Source organism: Malaclemys terrapin, chromosome 7 (genome assembly GCF_027887155.1).
Source record: "Malaclemys terrapin pileata isolate rMalTer1 chromosome 7, rMalTer1.hap1, whole genome shotgun sequence".
NCBI lineage: Eukaryota > Metazoa > Chordata > Testudines > Emydidae > Malaclemys > Malaclemys terrapin.
This window is the reverse complement of record NC_071511.1, coordinates 14149711-14168784: the sequence shown is the minus strand read 5'-3', so window position 1 is coordinate 14168784 and position 19074 is coordinate 14149711. Positions and strand designations below refer to the sequence as shown.

Sequence of the window (19074 nt, the reverse complement as noted above, 5' to 3'; positions counted from 1 at the left end):
ACTTTTACATCCATTACAATGCTGATTTTTGTGGGAATTCTTTGATTTATACCCAAAGGTTCAGTTTTTTAAACAATTTCACCAAAAATGTCAGCTTGGTATAAAGCATCTCAAATTTTTTTTTTTTACAAATTAATAACCATGATATCCTGTACCTACAATAAAACATGTATGTAGTCTTAAAAATTTACATGTTAACACATTTAAAAAGAAACTGGTTAAAACTGAATATATTTTCCTCCTATACTGACCTATGTCCACGCTTCTATTTTTCTCTTGCAAGTGTTGAAAACTTTAGACACAAAGGATAACAGGGAATAATGCAGCTGCTGCCATAACATTTGGTCACAATCTTGCAAAGTTATCGTGCTGGCTGACTTTTATGCTCATGTAAAATTCCCAAGTCAAGGCCCCACAAATGTCTTTCTGCACTGATCATTTAGCAGGATCAGGCCTTCCACCATTATGCAAATGAAATGAACCATTGTCTTTGGCAGGGAAACTTACTTTGTAGTTCACCTTTCAGAACTGTTGAGGACCAGTGGACAGTGGACCAGCTTTCACAAGCAAGTTCTACATCTTCGCTTCCAAAACTGCGCATCAAAATTGTGGGTGATTACGTTTGGATGTGCACATAACTCATTTGGATCCACATCTATTTATTTGAATTTATCAGCCACCGTATTGCAGAGAATTCAGACTTAATGGTTTGACAGGTCAGGAAGTGTGGAACAATTGTTATGCCTTTGTCACCAAGAACCTATCTGTAACAGGGTGTGCTGACACAGGAGCTAACTCAGCACTCTGTCACTCAAATCCCCATCTGTTCATACTAACTGAGTTCTGATTGAAAGCCAGGCAGTTGACGGAAGAGGATAATTAACTGAATGGGGATACAGCTGAGTGGCTAAGTGGGTAGAAGCAGCCCCAACAACTGGGCCCATATAAGCAGACAGGAAGGAAGGGAAGTAGGGAGAGTTGGGAGCCTGAAGGAAGGCAGAAGTAGACAGGACTGACTGTTGCTAGTAGTACTGTTCCCTTTGCTAGAAGCAAGTGGGGAAGCTGGCTATGAACTGTAAATATATGTGAACAACACTATATGCTGTGGCCTGCTGGAAGAATACAATAAATAAAGGTGGTGGTGAAGGAGACCTGGAGAAGTTGTGGTCTGTGACCTGAAAGGACTCACAGGGGACCACCCCATGACAATCTCATTTTTCCTGAGTCATGAAGAATACTCTTAACTTTATTTCTTCTTTCCTTTCAAGATAAATTATGGTGGGATCTGCCTTACTCTGTTCTTGTGAACTGTATGGTTTTATACTTTGGAATTTTTTAATACACTAAATTAAGTAGCTATAATCTTTAATGTGACTAATTAGATAATACTTTAATTTATAACATGCCTTTGGAAGTTATTTGCAAAAGGAAAAAAACAGTGAGAGACATACTGCATACTCTGATTGCAGAGTTTATAAGTTAGGTTAATGTAATATAACCCCATTATATTTGTCTAAGACTAATACCCAAACACAGAAAATGTTTGAGAAATTACAGTAAGGAAAGATCACTGTAGCTTTGTAAAGGGAACATTAATTATAGTAAACAGCATATTCCTAGTTTAACACTCTAATGAGCCATAATTGTAATTGACCTCAAGTACTGTTATGTACTTTAGGAAATACAGTCTGTCCTAATGTTCCAGTGTTTACACACATAGGAGGGGGTATGCAGATTGTTGTGTTTTTCATTTCATTTATTTATTTATTTAATGACAGGATTATAAAATGTCTGCTTCAACTTCTTGGAAGATATAATTATGTTTATGTGGGAATATCTAATCATTGTATTTACACATGTGCATCTAATTATAAGTAACCCCATGCTGATGTCAAGAGGATACTTTGAGTAAACAAGGTAGCACTTCTCAGCAGGCTTATTATTTTCTGCAAGTATTTAGATTTTTTTTAAATTTACTCTTGGTGAACAATTAACTTATTTCCCCCAGAAACATCCAACAATAGACAAACATTTCTGCTTTAGAATGCAAAGAGCAGCTTTTAGCTCTGAGTGAATCTCCACAGAGCTTGGTCCCCCCCAGCAAAATAAGGAAAAGCCTAAGACAAAAATGTTATGTAGTAACTACAGCACAGTCAATTAATAACGTACTCCACAATTTGTTTGACTCTAATTCAGTGTCAGTTTAGAAACCCTGGGCAAGTAGATTGCAAGGGTGAAGAAGGCTGTGTGGCTGTTATATGCAATGGGGAAGACTGATTTAAAAACCAACTAGTGATTTTGAGTACTTCAATTATTGGGAGACCATCTTGAGGCAACTTAAAGTGGACAAATTTTCAGAGGATGGATGCTCAGAAGTTTCTGAAAATCAGGTTCCTTTAAGTTGTCTCAAGTTGGGTTTCCCTTCCCCACCCTCAAAAAACAAAAAGAGGAACCCCAAATCACTAGCCACTTTTGAAAATCTCAGCCCTAATAAAGAGCTAATGATTTAGTATCTCTGCCTTATTCTGATTCTAATACAGTTAGAACTGCACAGTACTACAGCTATATGACTAATAACTGCTGTAGCTATAAGGCATGAGACAGCATTACCACGTCAGCTGTGCTGTGTAGTATTTAAAATAACTGGGTGATACTATTAAGAGTTCTAATTTTTTTTGTTCTAAAATAACTGGGGACTTTTTATTATTGTAGAATTACAGTGAGTTTGAATCAAGTGATATAATAAAAAGGATGGGAAATAAAGCAGACTGGAGAAGCCTTAAGTACATTTCCTTGTGTAGCAATACATAAACACATACTGTACCATACTCAATTTGATTTCCTTAGAGATCCCTGTGCAATATTTATGTCTTTTCAAACTTGACAGATTTCTTTTGATAAGGTTTCACATACTAATTGCTCTGGAAGTGACAGACAGTTCCTGTCCCATAGGCAATTTGTAACATCTGAGTAAACAGACACTTAAAATACAGAACGAGATAGCATTTGGTGATTCTGGTGGGTGATTGAAACACTTATGTGGGTTATAACAAGGTGCCTTACAATGTAAAGGTTGTACACAGACTATATAAGGTATCCTTTGAGGACTTAACATGATGTTCTGTTTTCTAACTTGGGTTCTTATGTAATTTTGGCTAACAGACAATGTTTTACTACACTGCATAAAATGTTTTATTTGCCTTTTTAAAATACATCAAACTAAGTCACAAACATGTGGTGCACTATTTTACACATTTTGACCCAGATTTGCAACTGGTGAAAAACTGTGAAGCTTGATTGGTTTTCAGTCGACTGCTACCAGCCGAGGAGCTGGCCCTTTATACATAACATACCTTTTTTCCCCTAGGGAGATGCAATTTCCACATGGGGAGGTGCTTTGACTGCATGCATTTCCAAAAGAGATAAAGGTGTGTCAAAAAAATCTAAAAGACTGCTGGCAAATTCACACTTTGGCAGGGTTTTCAAGACTGGACAGAGGAAAACGGCTATTTCTGAACTTTTAACGCACGATCACAGGCTTCCACAACTTTTTAAAATTCACTGGATTCAGGACGTTAAAGAAGAAACTTTTTTTACTATACTGTCCATGTTAAGAACTTTTCCTGTATGCTGCTGATCAAGGAAAACTGGTGGTGTCGGCTGTTAGTGCTTCTGTACGTACTTGGGATGCTCAGTGCCATAGCAGTGAGCTTATCGCACACCAAGCGAAGGAAAGCAGATTTCCTTTTGTCCAAGAATGAACCTCTTTGTGCACAAGGTCAGAAGATACTAGGATCTGCTCTAAGGCTCTGGAGCAATGAAGCTAAGATAATACAGATATGGAACAGCATGTTAAAACTCTATAATATCCCTCAGAATTCAAGGGAGCCCTTGGTAAATTCAAGCACAGGTAAAGACTGGTGAAGCGAAAGGTGGGGAACACATTAGGTTGTTGAGAGAAGCTTGGTCTCACTCTGGCTAAAATAAATGGTGGAAGAGAAGTGCTGAGGCATATAGTCACAGAAATGGAAGTCATATAAACATATGACAGGGAAATGTACCACACAATAGTACCTAAGAATGTACTTCATTTAGTTAGCCATCAAAATTCACCAACAACGGGAAATACCATAAGCTTTTAGGGAAAGCTTGGGCACACAGCGATAACAGAGAACATGTTATCATTATTAGTATTAATATATTTAATTTTATGTTATGGATTAGTGATCAGCACTGGAATGTGATAGACTGCATGCTACAGGTGGAATATACATTTCAAACACATCCATCTAAGGCAGTGGTTCTCAAACTTTTGAACTGGTGATCCTTTTCACATAGCTAGCCTCTGAGCGACCCCCCTTATAGATTAAAAACACTTTTAAAATATATTTAACACCATTATAAATGCTGGAAGCAAAGCGCGATTTGGGGTGGAGGCTGACAGCTCGCGGCCCCCCATGTAATAACCTTTTGACCCCTTGAGGGGTCCCAACCCCCAGTTTGACAACCCCTGATCTAAGGGACATCAATCTTTATTCTAGTTCACAGCCCTGTGAACATTCTTGGCTTCTACTCAGGTGCAATATTAAAAGATAGGAACCCTTTATTTAAATTCTTTCATCATCTTCATAGATTTTTCCCCACTACATGTCTGAGCGTGACAATTTCGCTCCACAACGGCTTGAACTATGTCTGCATTTCAGAATCGAGTATATTGGTCACAAATCCATATTATATACTATAAGAAACAAACAAAAAGAACCCATTACCAAATCTCAGCCAGGATTTAAAAACAATAAGTTTTAGGCTCTTGAGTTCATTCCTAGATGACTAAATAAATGGCCTGATTTTCCGAAGTTTAGAACATCCAATAACTCCCATCGACTTCACTTAACACTTTTGTAAACTGACCACTTATTTAAGCTACTTAAATAAAGATTTTGGAACCTAATTTAAGACACTCATTTTTAAATATCTTGTCCCAGATACTGTCTCTTCTGGCCTGTTATATGCCTGCAGTCAAAGCTCCTCTTTTTGCTGAAACCACTGTCACACAAGTTGCCACTAGAGAATCTACAGCCACAAGCAGACGAAGGCAATCACTCTGCACCAGAAACAGTATCACTAGACATGGCCTGACTGGAATGACGGGAGATGGAGGTGTAGAGATGTAGAAAGATGTATAGAGCATCATACAGACACAGAGAAAAATGGCATCTTTTAGCCCAGCAATGGGCAATGGAGGAGGACATAAAGAATCAGTAGCCTCATCACTCTGTCTGCCCCTTGTGTCTTCTTTCTGCTAGCAGCATCCACTTGCTCTCTCATACTGAGATATCTGTGCCTTCTATTTGATTTATCATCTGTGTCATTACTTCCTGTCTGGCTACTCTAGAGTACCTTACATTCAGATGCACGCTTAGTTTCCTACTAGTATCATCTCATTCAACTCACAGAGATTTTATAATATAAGTAGAAAGTGCTGTTTCTTTAGGAACATTTGTATCTGAGAGAACAGTTTTACAGTTTTATTGCAGGTGTGCTCAGTCTTCATTCTCTGACAGCTAAATCTGACAAAAAAAGGGATTATGCCATTCTGGCTCTTTTATAGAGCTTGCATGTTACTGTGAACACCTGATGCTTTTTCCAAGGTGTAAGCGGAAGAACTGTAGTGCTCTTCGAGCTGGCAAAGGTTCTCTTGGTCACTGGCCTGGTTCTCAGTGACTCTTGTTATATCTCTCTAAGAACTGAGATTGGCCAATTTCCTCTTTAAATGTAATCCTTGAATTATAACCATATGACTTGTGAATATGTAATTTGACATTCCTCAGACTCTCTTAAATGTCTTGCATCTTGTTGCACGCTAGATTGACTAAATAACCGTAAGTCCATGACTCCAGATTTCAGAAGCCAGCTGCGCTGGATTACCTGAAAATATATGCATTGTAGCCAAGACTAGTTACTTTCCTAGGACATTCATAATACCCTGGACAACAAAAACCTTCTGTACATGCAAATAATAAATAAATAATAATGGCTTGCTCTTATAGAGTGCTCTTTGTCAGTAGATCTCAAGATGCTTTACAAAGATGGTCATTATTATTTATCCCATTTTGCAGAGGGGGAAACTGAGGCATAAGGACCTGACTTGCCCAAGGTCACCTGCAAAGCAGTGGCAGAGCCAGGAACTGAACCAAGGTCTTCTGAGTCCCAGTCCAGTGCCTCTATATGTGTATATATATCCTCTATTTGATATTCTTGTCATCTATAGGTGCAAGGTGCCTGGGATGCCAGTGGACAAATGGTCCTGTCATTAAAACAATGAAGAGTCCGGTGGCACCTTAAATAAATCTGTTAGTCTTTCAGTTTCCACTGCACTGCTTGTTGTTTTTGTGGATACAGACTAACACGGCTACCACTCTGATACTTGGGTCCTGTCATTGTGCACGAGAGCTTAGGGATGGAGTCACCCAATTATTTTCTGAATTTGGTTCAAGGAAGTGCTACTAGGGAAGCAACCATGGATTCTCTTTACTCTGTGACAAGAACTATTCCCATGAGTATCATAATGCACTTCTCCATAGTGTTCAGTTCTCCTGAAAGGCAGGCACATAATCAAGCATGATCTACCTGAGGAATACCTCAGACTCCACACTCCTCTCAAGAAATTCAAACCTCTGCCCAAACTGAGAATTACTTTCAGTCATACTAGAAATATGATTTTACCACATTCTATAGCAAATCCCTACTTATGAATCAGGCAGAGAGAAGAGCTGAATCACCAGGCTGTAGAGTTGTTCTTACTTTCTCTCTCTGGCCTAATGAATATATAAGTATGAATACAAAGTAGACCAGCTTCAATAGGAGAGAATGTAGCCCATTGGTTAGGATGTTCACCAGGAAGGAGAAGATCTGAGTTCAACCTTGCTCTAGGATGGGGATTCAAACCTAGGGCTCCCACATGACATCCCAGGCAAGTGCCCTAACCACTGGGCTAAAGGTTATGGGGGAGGAAAGGAATGGACACATAGACACACTGTCTATCTCTCATTTCTGAAACTGACCCTGAAAACCTTTTTTCCAACCGAAACTAAGTGGGTCACTCTATATCTGACCTATCAGTCTTCATCCTCAAAGGAAACATGCACAACACTTTCAAAAGACAATCTTTTTGGAGCTTAAATCATTACTCTGCTAGACACCAAAGATCAGCTGGACTGAACAGAGACACTGGATTTATGGCTTATTAACCCCCTCTTTTTGTCCTTTGACTGCAGAGGTGTTAACAGGCCATTTTATCTTAAATGGTCCCTTACAATCTGAACTAACTACTTCTGCTAAACAATTTGTTCCACCTTGCATTTTGCTGTGAGACTAGGCGTTCCTTTCCCAGATCCGAAGAAGAGCTCTGTGTGGCTCGAAAGCTTGTCTCTCAGCAATAGAAGTTGGTCCAATAAATGATATTACTCACTCACCTGGGTCAAATTCACAGATAGTTTTGGGTTGACCGAAACTGAACTTTTAGAGAATAAACTACGGGTCCAAAAATTTTTGCCCAGCTCTGCCAAAGTGGCTCTCAGTTACACCATGAAATATGGATTATCTCTATGGTGTTCAGTGTCCACTCTGTATTTACTTTGGTGTGAATGGGAGCAAAATTTGGCCCACAATATTTCCAAAGAGTATTTGGGAAATGTATTCTTTGCATTGCACTTTCCCACATGCAGTGCTTGGCAATTTTTGGTTAGAGCACATCTGAATATATAGACCTTGAACAGTTAAAAAGGTGTCTCCCCATTTTTGTATATATCCTTCCCCTTTCACATCTCCATTACTCCCTGTTATGTGGCATGGCCCAGACCCCTGGCAGATTTGCATTTAGCTGATGAGAATCACATTTCATTACATTTCTAATTAATTGATGAGAATCTATATGAAACAGAGCGTAATCCCCAGTACATCCCCAGGACAACACTGCAGCATACTTTCTACTTTAGGAAAAGATACAGACTTAAAGGAAGTTAATGTTAATTGCAAAATGTTCTCAAATAATAACTTTTACAAAGTTGTCAAAAATGTTACTGAAAGCTGAATAGGACTTATGCTTTGAATTACTATTTTAATTAGACAGATGATTTGCCAAAATAATGTTCTCTCAGGTTCCCATGTAGTTTTAACCTTTTTTTTCTCTTAGTGAATACAAAATGCATATTTCATGTCTCATACATTAACAGCTTCCTTTTTGGTATTGCTTTTAGACAAAACATACATTTTCCATAAAGAGAGGTCCTGTCACTGAGCAAATTTAAAAGGTCTATATAATGATTATGGAAAAAGCTATTAAAACATCAAGATTTCATTTACCATAAAGCTAAATGGAAGAGTAAAAAATGTAAATGAGTATTAACAACAAAATGGGGAATGTTTATAATTTTTAATACAAACAGTGTGCTGTAATATGCAATGTTAGATTTTACAGGCTTTACTGAAAGTTACAAAGAAATATCAGATCATTAATAGCTCCTCTAATATTTCATCCTCAACAAGTGGGTAAAAATTGTGACTCCCTTTTAATTACAGAGGTTGCAACATTTGCTGTAAAATCTCGTATAGACAAAGAATGTATACAGATCTTAAAAGATATGTATGCCACAAATTCACTGTATGATCTTGGGAAAATCATTCAGACTATTTGTGATTAGTTTATCATTGGCAGAATGGGGATATTTATATCTTAGCCACCTTTTAAAAACTATCTTTAACCCTGGAATGAGGGTGGTATGGGAAGGCCTAATCCAGCTACCAGTGGAGTCAATGAAGAACTCCCATTAATTTCAACAGGGGTCAGGCCTCAGTATGAAGTATCTTTATTTATTCTCCTCTTCAGATAGTATATGGCTCTAGCTATGAACTTTAAATGGAAAACATCTACTTTATTATTATTGCTAGTATGGCAAACAAACAAGCAAAAACTCCTGAAATAAATCAAACTTATAATTAAAAACATTAAACAAAACAAAAAAGTGCACCCCAAAAAGACTTTTTACCCCACTAGGGACTTCACTTAAGCTCAGAGATTGTTATGAAATATTCATATTATGGCAGCACCCAAAAGCTCTATCTCCATGTATCTTATCTATGCATTTCTAATGCTCCCATCCACACAGCATCTGGACACTGATCGCACTGTCAGGCATACCATTGTAACAGAGTTCACTACATTAGTCTGCAAAATGTGTAATCTCTCCCTGGTGAATTCTGCAGAAAGAGACAATTCTTTTGGCTGTCTTCATTGTACACAAAAATATCTTTACTCTTTGGAAAATAGGCTAAGTCTCCAAGCTGCTGCAACAGTGAGTATGTGCTCAAATTGAGGGGTGGAGGGAATCAGGGGCGGCTCTAGGCACCAGCAAAGCAAGCACGTGCTTGGGGCAGCCCATTTGCAGGGGCAGCAGGGATCCAGCCTGGGAGCTGAGAACCAACTGCTGCCTGTCCCCCGACTGCCCCCCCGAACCCCTGACCCATCTAACCCCCCTTCTCCCTGCCCGACTGCCCCCCTGAACCTCCGCCCCATCCAACCCCCCCTGCTCCCTGTCCCTTGACTGTCCCCCCGGAACCCCCTACCCCTTCTCCAACCCCCCAGCCCCCTTACCGTGCCACTCAGACCAGTGTGTCTGGCTTCGCACAGCGCCAGACACACTGCTGCATACATGCTACCGTGCTCCCCTGCGGAGCCACAGGCCCATCCCCGTCCCTCCACCCCCCAGCACCTGCCTTCCAGATTTGAACATCTCAAAATGCAGGAGTGCTCAAGCTCAGTTTGGGCGGCTGTTACTTCATTTCTCCCAAATCAAATATACTGACCCACTGTAACTTGCTGTAGAAAAAGTAGGATAAAATTGAGCAAGAAATGCTTCCCAGTTATTAGGACTGGAACTGCTATTTTCAACAGCCATTGCCTTTTTGTTTGTTTGTTTAAAAGAAAGACAATGATATTGCATTGGCAAATTCCCCATAGAAAGAAAGAGTGGAACAAAAGAATAATAAAGGCACCTCAACTTTTCCTCATTTATGTAGGACAGTCTTATAATATGCATCCAGATATCCTCCAATCACACAAGCTGAAAATTGTTCCACTTTACTGCAGTTCTGTAACCATATGGGAACCAATCCTGTCTGTGTTCTTTGCCCATCTAAAATTCCTGCTGAATAACCTGTGACCTGCCCTGGGAGCGAGTTACCAGTGACCCAGGGCTGCGGCGGAAGGAGGGTGTGGCGGGGGGGAGAGCCCAGGGCTGGGGCGGCGGGGGGTGCGGCAAGGAGCCCAGGGCTGGGACGGGGGGCAGCCAAAATGTTTTTTGCTTGGGGCGGCAAAAAACCTAGAGCCGACCCTGGGGGGAATGTCAATTAATGTATTTCTCGCTCCTTAAAGTGTCTTAGATTAAAGCCATGGTATGACAGACAGAAAAAGGCTTCCAACCTGAATAACTGTCTCCGGCACCTGTCACGACTCACAGCCTCTTCACCAGTCAGATTAGCAAACCACTCCGCCCACCCTTCAGTTAGAGATGGATACAAATAATACAAATTATTTTACAATGCTGAAAACAAATGAACGATCATTGGCTTTGGCTTTGAAGCCTCCCCCTGAAGAAGTGAAGATGGATGCAGAGACATACTCCCCTCTACCCTTGCAACAGGCACTCAAACTTCTTCCCACTGTAGGGCTGCTAACGCAGATGCTCTAAAGCCGACGAGAGAGAGCTCTCCTGTCGACTTCGTTACTCCAGCCCCCCCGTGAGTGCTGTAGTGATGTGGGTAGGAGAAGCTCTGCCACCAACATAGCACTGTCCACATCGACGCTTAGGTCAGTGTAAATAGGGTGGCATATTCACACCCTTGAGCAATGTAATTTATAGCAACCTAAGCTGGAGGGTGCACATAGCCTGACACTCTCTGCAACCTTCCGGAATGTGCCCTAACTGGGCGCCTCCCACTTGTGTCTGTGTTCCCTTTCTCCCTCATCTGCCTGCTTCCGTTCTGGGTCTCTCTCTGTACAGAAACACATGGCCAGGGGGGAAGGGGGATGTCATTCTCACTCCCCATTGCCAGTTTAAACCTAATGATAGGTTAAGGAACTGGAAGAGGAGAAGGAGATTAGCTGGAGAAAAGGGGCATGAGGCCACTAGAAATGGAGCTCTCCTGCAGAAAACCCTCCTCCAGCCCAAACATGTTCACATTACATGAACACTCAAACCCCTTAAACACAGCCATTCCCGGTGGATAAGAAGTTCCAGCCCCAGTCTGCAGGGACTTTATTAGCAGAACTCCAAGCATGAAGATGCTGCAAAACTGGCTCTTAAACAGAGCATGGGCTGGGAGGAGGAGGAAGTGAGGGCTTTTTTAAATGCCTTCATAAGTATGAAGGAAGTCACCCCTTCTGTCCCCCTCCACTGTAAATTGTAGGCCTGCTCCTTAGATTCAATGCGGTCCAGGGTTCTCAGTTCCCTCCATTCTCATTGCTTCCTAAGACCAGCAGCACACCCACTGCTTTAGTACCGCACTGCTGATCTCCCAGGAGAGAGAACAGTTCATGTTGCACTGAGTACTCCAGTACTAGCGATCCTAAGAACAACTCCCTTTGCTCCTGTGAAGGAGCACTATATCACAGATCACATTTGTTTTCACACCCACACACAAACTAGTGATAGGTCAAGCATGCGAATGTAACCATCTACATAGGAATCATATTTGATATTAGGTGGCTGGTATTGTGGCTAGAGAATAGATTTGCATTTGCCTTGATAAATGATGATTATTGCTAAGCTATAGGTAATGGATAAAAATATGTTATTGCCATTCATATAATACAGCAGCTTGTGACAGAAGACCATATATTGTGCTGTAAGCTACCATGGCAAAGCCTCAAGGATACCAAGCAAAAGGGCCCATGGCAGATTTATCGGAAAATGTCTTGGCTATGGAGGGTTGAAAGCAGACTCTTAACATTATATTTAATATGCTTGCTTGAATTTCCATAGTAATTTCCATGGAGACTTACCTAACAAAGTAACAGGAGCCAGTCTTTTGCTGCATTTCCCCTAGCAGCAACAAACGGAGGTAACAAGAATACAGAACTGACACATCACATACATCCCAGCTGGCTCTGGTATCTACCATTCCATTCCCTCTCCCAAATGCTGCTATTCTTCACTTTTATTTCTTTACACCATCATCTATTTTGTAACATAAAAAGTGCAGAGGCTCTGGGAGGGAAGGGAGCTGAAGAGCACTGGAATATAGCTGTTTACTGCCAGATATTACCCTGAACAAACACTGCACACCAAGACATGCAACACTGTCTCACAAAACTCATACCCAAAGATGCAAATATGGCTGCTATCAATATTCTCTTATTATTACAACCAGACAAACTCCTGTGCATATGGTATGGGGACGAATGTGACCTATTCTTAGGTTGTTTCAATCCACACTTTAAAACACTAACACCTTCTCTCTTTTTTAACTGGCCTTCACTGTTGATGTTCATTCAATTTTAAAATAAAAGAGGAGGCCCTGTAAAAAACTGGGCTTCCCTTAACTTCAGCAGAAATTGAGGAGGCTTAACATCTCTCAGGATCAGACCCTTAATGAGAGGGACAATCTCTTACTTTATTATCACTGAATTTTCAAAGAATCTGCTAGAACTTGCATTCACAGGTTAAAAAAAAGATACACTACTGGTCTAGTACCAATATGCTCCTCGGGGAAGAAAGACATGAGTAGTAAAGCTGTCAGAGAAACCACAAAAGGAGCAGGAGAGGAAAGCAGTGATATTTTCCTTCATTTGGTCCTACTCAGTGAGCCTGCAAAAATCCTTCTGTTTTCCACTGTACAGATGGGGCTCTGCAGCTCTAGGGCAGAAGGAGGGGGAATGAAGTCTAGGAGCAACCATTGTCCATGGAATACTCCCTTCTCAGCCAGGCAGATGAATTAGTACTTTTCTAGATGAAGACAGGGTGGATCCCAGGGCAGTCTGGTGACTGGTGGCACAATGCAACTAAAGGGGAAGAGAAGACAAGGCTTCATCATGGGGTTGGAGCTGCCAATCTGTGAGGTTTGATGAACACAATTCTGCCCTGTCTCCAGCCTCCCAAGCTCCTTCTCACTTGAGTGGAGTGTTTGTCTGGAATTCTGCAAGGCTTGTTGTAAAGCAGTGGTTCTCAAACCTTTGTACTGGTGACCCCTTTCACATAGCAAGCCTCTAAGTGAGACCCCCCCCCTTATAAATTAAAAACACTTTTTAACATATTTAATACCATTATGAATGCTGGATGCAAAGCGGGGTTTGGGGTGGAGGCTGACAGCTCACAATCCCCCCATGTAATAACCTCGCATTCCCCTGAGATGTCCTGACTGCCAGTTTGAGAACCCTTGTTGTAGAGTGTCCTGGCTTCTCTGCCTATCTCCCGTGGCAGTAACGCTAGATATATTATTAGTTGTGAATAATATTTGTTGTGAGCTTAGCCCAGTTCTCTTTTCTCAGGTTATTTATTAGTTGATCCCCCAATTTCTATCCATGTATTAACTTTTAAAAATATCTGCTTAATAATTTAATTGTCAGTGGTGCTTGCACTCACAACTCTCTCTTCACAACTCAAAAGATCTCTCTAGAGGAGATAGAAGAAGCACTGAATAAAATGAAGAATAAAGCAGATGGTAAAAGTGAGATAACTGTTGATATGATCAAGGCAATTGGAGATACTGGAGTAGAGTGTCTTCATAGATTATTATGTGTTTACTGGGATCAAGCTATGATCAACCTTGATGACTGGAGAATGGGGTTGATGGTGCCTCTCTTGGAGAGTAAGTGTGATGCAAATTATTTTAACACCTATTGGGGCATCGCCCAGTTACGTCGGCCTCTCAAAGTCCTTGAGAGAGTTTTGGAGGCAAGATTGAGGTGCAAGATGGAGGAAAATTTAGGAGACGAGCAACATAGCTTTAGGAAGGGAACTATACTTTCTATACTATAGATTCGTACTATAGATTCATTATTGCCAATGAGACAGACATTTGAAAGAATGATAAATGGAGGCCATGACTGCTATGTAGCAGTTATAGATCTTGAGAAAGCACATCACTTGGTTCTGCAGCAGTTGGTGGAGCACTAAGTTGGATGGGAGGAGGCCTGCAAGAATTGGAGATGATAGAGAGTTAAGAGCGAAGGCGTAACAATACATGGAATTTCAGAGAGTTTTGAGATGACCATGGAACTGAGACAAGACAGTGTGCTGAGTCTACTTCTCTTCATCCTGGCTATGGAGTTAATTAGTAGGAGAACCAAGCCTGTGGAGACACAGAGAAAAATTATGTCTGCTGATGATCTGGCCCTTTTGGTTGACAGCAAAGAGGAATTGGTAACTACAGTATCAGAGTGGGCATTGGTGTTTGAAGATCCTGGTTTGAAGGTAAACTGAAGTTATGGGAAGATAGGCAATGAGCTGCTAACTGATGTTTCAGGAAAGAAGCTGAATCAGAAGAAAGAATTTGTGCACTTCTGAAGTACATTCAGTGCCATTAGAAAGAGATCTGGAAAGAAGAACCAAAAATGTGCTTGGGCAGTAGTGGAAAAGGTGGCAGGCAATTCAGTAACAAACTGAAAGGAAAAGCATATGTTGCATGTGTTTGTGCCTGCCTGCTCTATGGTTTGGAAATGGTGGGTCTTGCGGAGATGGACGAAGACGACAGGGGAAAACAACATAATGAGGAACATGGCAGGTAAGTGAAGGGTAGACAGAGTATGCATGGAAAAAATCAGGGCACATGGAAGATCCACTTGGGAATCTGACTGATAGGCTGGAGAGTGCATGTTTGAATTGGTTGGGAGGAAGAAGACAGCAAGAAACAATGTGGAAGACTGAGGATACAATGGAAAGATGCTGTCAAGAGAAGTTTGAAGAGAAAAGGAGTGGAACTCCAAGACCTTTGAAAACATGCTGGGGACTGAAAGGCATGGCAAAGAACCATGGGCACCTGTGACTCCAGGTAAATGGAAAAAGGACTCAAGAAGTGAAGTGATCTGCTTAATAATTTAGAAGAACCAAATTTAAGACCATTGATTTATTCACTTACTCTTCACTTTGACTATTTGCTAGGCACTAACCATGGTGTGTGATTGGTCACATGCCACATGCCATACTTGTGCTAAAATTTATAAAACTTTCAGGATTTGTGAATATTTTCACAGATGCTCAGCGGCCATCTAACTATTTGCAACAACAAATAATATGAACCCACAACAGCAGTAGAGAAAATATACTACTATTCGCCTCAAAAAATCCAGGAATCATCTTTTTGTACTACTGTATTTGACCAGTTCTATGCAAAAGGATACGATGTGGCCCTCAACAAGTAAAACATCAGAAGATTTTTGGTGACTGATACAAGTTGTATTCCAATAGGAATGTAGCACTCATGCAGCATATTTAAAAAATAATTGCTATCTCTTTAAGAACTTGCCTCATACCTGAGGGTTTCAGGAGGCAAAACTGGGAAGTTATATAATTAGGAAATTTGGAATGTACTTTAAAGGAATGAAAATTGCAAGCTGAAGGCCTATGTGATGGGAAATGTTTATAATAAAGACCTGTATAAATATCATAGGCCCCAGTCTTGCAAACACTTATGCACATGCTTAAATTTACCCCGAGTAGTCCCTTTGACTTCAATGGGACTAATCACGTGTGTATCATAAGTTCACAGTAATAAGTGATAGAGGAGATGCTACACCATAATATATATATATATATATAAATAGAGAGAGAGAGAGAGAGAGAGAGAGAGACATATTATGCATGCACACATACACTCTCCTGTACAATGTGTTCCTGCATTTAAACCTATCTTTTCCCACCTACAATAATTTGAACATACAAATTAATTATATTTTCATTAAGGAACTAAAACGGTGTAAGAACTACGGTATTATATGGATTCCAGTCAATAATCAGTTTGACCCATTCCTTATCTCTGCTTTTCTATATCTCTAAAATGGTTAAATATTTGACAGTTGTTCAATAATTGACCTAGCTTATCTCCTACAAACAGGTTGCTATCCTAGTTGCTATAGCAACTGTAAACATTAACAATTATTGCCCCAGCATACCATTGGGGATTTTGAGACAGTCTTAACTTAAAAGTTCCCTCAGGGAGAAAAATCATCTGTAGCCTCCATCTATGATAGAATGGAAAATATTACAAGACTGAAAGACCTCTGTATTGTATTTATTACAACTAAATACACAAACCTATTTCAGAAACTTCTCATGGGTTGCAGATTTTTTTCCCTGCCAGCCTAGCATGCAGGCAGATGGGTCTTGGAGTAAACTGTATGGATAAGAACTGCATGGGTACTGGCACAGTTCAGGGTAACTGCGCCCTTCAGTGGCCCAACAAGGGAACCTACTCTGAGGCTTCCAGGTCTCCATCTGTTGCCTCTCATAGGTGGAGACCTGCTTCCCTCTCTCTTCTGACTGGGGTATTCCCAGGCTGCACAGTTCTCTGCCTTCTCTGTGTATTTCCCATCACAGCCAGGTTGCCCAAGGACAACTGCTTGCTTTTTCTTTAGAGACAGATACCAAGTGTAAAGGCTACAGATATGTACCCACACAGGCTTCCTATGCAAGCATACTTTATTCTTAAGGTAAAAGCATTACAGAGAAAATGTATTAAAACAATAAAAGAACTTGCATGCATGCTAATACGCTTCCCAGAGTTAACCCAAACTCTAACATGGATTCTGACAGGATAAGTCCTCCAACCCCCCACCTTAGGGATGTCCTTGTGGTTACCAGTTCATCACAGCTTCAGCTCAGAACAAGCACGCTCATAACTAAGGCTAAGATTTTTTCACGGTTATTTTTAGTAAAAGTCACAAACAGGTCACAGGCAATAAACAAAAATTCACGGAGCTCATGACTTGTCCCTTGCTTTACCAAAAATAACTGGGGGCAGGACTAGGAATGGGGGAGGAATGGAGTCCCTTGGGGGGACAGCCACAACTCCAGTGGCTGCAGCAGGGATCGCAGTCACGGGGGACACACAGCCCTTGCTCCAGAACTGGCCCAGCTGCGGGACAGAGGTGCGCACCCAACTGCAGCCCTCACCAAGCTCTGGCCACAGCATGGGGGGCAGGGTGGCAGCACATGGCCCTGGGAAGTCGCAATGGGGCACGCGGCCCCAGCTGCAGCCTCCGGTGAAAGCCACGGGGCTGGGGCACGTGGACCTTGCCAAGCCCGGGTCACTACAGGGCTGGGGCACATGACCCTGGCTGCAGCCCCCTGCCCGGCTGCAGTCCCTGATTCCAGCGAGCCCCAGTTGCAGGCAGGGGCGCACAATCCCGCCTCCTCCTCCTGAAGCCCTAGAAGTCACGGAGGTCCGGCAAAGTCACGGAATCTGTGACGGCCGTAACCTCCGTGACTAAATCATGGCCTTATTCATAACCTGTTCAGTTCACTCTTTATACAGTTCAGGGGTCTTTAATCTGGAGTTTTCAGAAGAAGGTAATTAGTACACAATATGTCTCACTCTTCCAAAAGTTGGTTTCTGAGGGGAGAACTTGCATTTCCCTCACCCCAAAATACTTCCTTAGAAATCCACCTCATACATATTGTTCCAAAAAAGACTTTTGAAGTTCCTAATAGCAGCCAGAGATAGAATTAATTTTGTCTTCCTGCTAAGGCAATTCTATACAATCTCACAGTAGTGCATAAACATTTGCACTGCTAATACAATGAACTCCAAAGAAGTTAAATTTAATTTACCAAAGTTTAACTTAGTTCCATAAGGTTTATTCAGGATAACACAGGACATTGTCAGTCCATCACAGGTACGCTGTAAGTAATTCTAGAGCTGTGAAAAACTTGCTTGGTAATTTAAATTAGCAAACTTTTTTTCCAGTGTCAATTAACACCAAAATTGACACCACTACATTTTTTGGTCTGACTCTGATCATAACCATAAATTGTCTCAGATTCACTCAGAACTTGGCCTAAGTTTGCTTGAAAAATCAACCCAATTTTGTAAAAAAAAGATTTAGGAAACTTTTGATGATCCAGTTCCAATGTTTGGATTGTAATAAAAAACTTAAAAAAACCTGAATTTTCCCTGGTTGCCAGTTTCATTACACACATTTTTTGCAGGTCTAGTTTAAGCTAGGCTCAGTTTGCTCCTGGCATTAGACCAATGGGTCTCCCCTAAAGTGGAGATATAACTATTAATACTGTCCAAACCCCTACTCTGTTCAGGAGGGAACTGTATCTGGGTGGAACAGAGACCACAAAGTACACAGGGTTGGGAGAGGATGGGACAGGCCCAGCCAGCAGATGTACTCTGTAGAATTTAAAGTTGATCTCCTTTAACAGAACTTCTGGGAGTAGGTATCCCTTAAACCAAACCCCACATAGCACGGCTGCTACCATAGGTACAAGTGTTGCGAATTGTACCCCTTGTGTCTTTGGGTGTGAAGCTGTCTCCTAATGTTAAAATAATGATTTCAGGCAAACTTTACTGCCTGGGGACAGTACAGTGTCATACAACTTCATTCAGTCATGTCCACAAAAACAGCACAGGGCATTCATGAGTGGGCCAACCCCCCTATATTTGCAATTATTCTTCATCTAGGTGAAAATACTGCTCTTCTATTCAAGCCAAGATGGTTTCACAGCACTTCCTATTGAACTATGCATTGGGCCATATCGTTCTCTCTGTTTTTGATCTACGCTTCCTCATTGATTTTAGTCAGGAAATTTTTCTTAAAAGAATAATAGCATGATACGGTCCACAGAGTGGCATAGAAAGAAACCACTCATCCCATTCTGCCAAGCAGAGATAAGGTGTCTCAATGGTAGATCTTGTCAGTAGTAAATAGGAAGAGGAGAGAACAAGAATAAAGATAGGACAGACTAAACGATTAGGAGGACCAGACCGTTGCTGCTAATTACCTGTGGCCTGAAGTCAAAAGAGAGTCCAGATGCCTCAAGTTAGTTATGTACTTAAATCAGTGTTTCTCAA

General features: G+C 41.1%; 1 protein-coding gene across 7 annotated transcripts in view; it reads right to left on the bottom strand.

The window, feature by feature from the left end:
- Nucleotides 1-19074, bottom strand: part of LOC128840976 (contactin-4) — a 654212-nt gene that overhangs the window by 136737 nt on the left and 498401 nt on the right. The window lies entirely within an intron of this gene.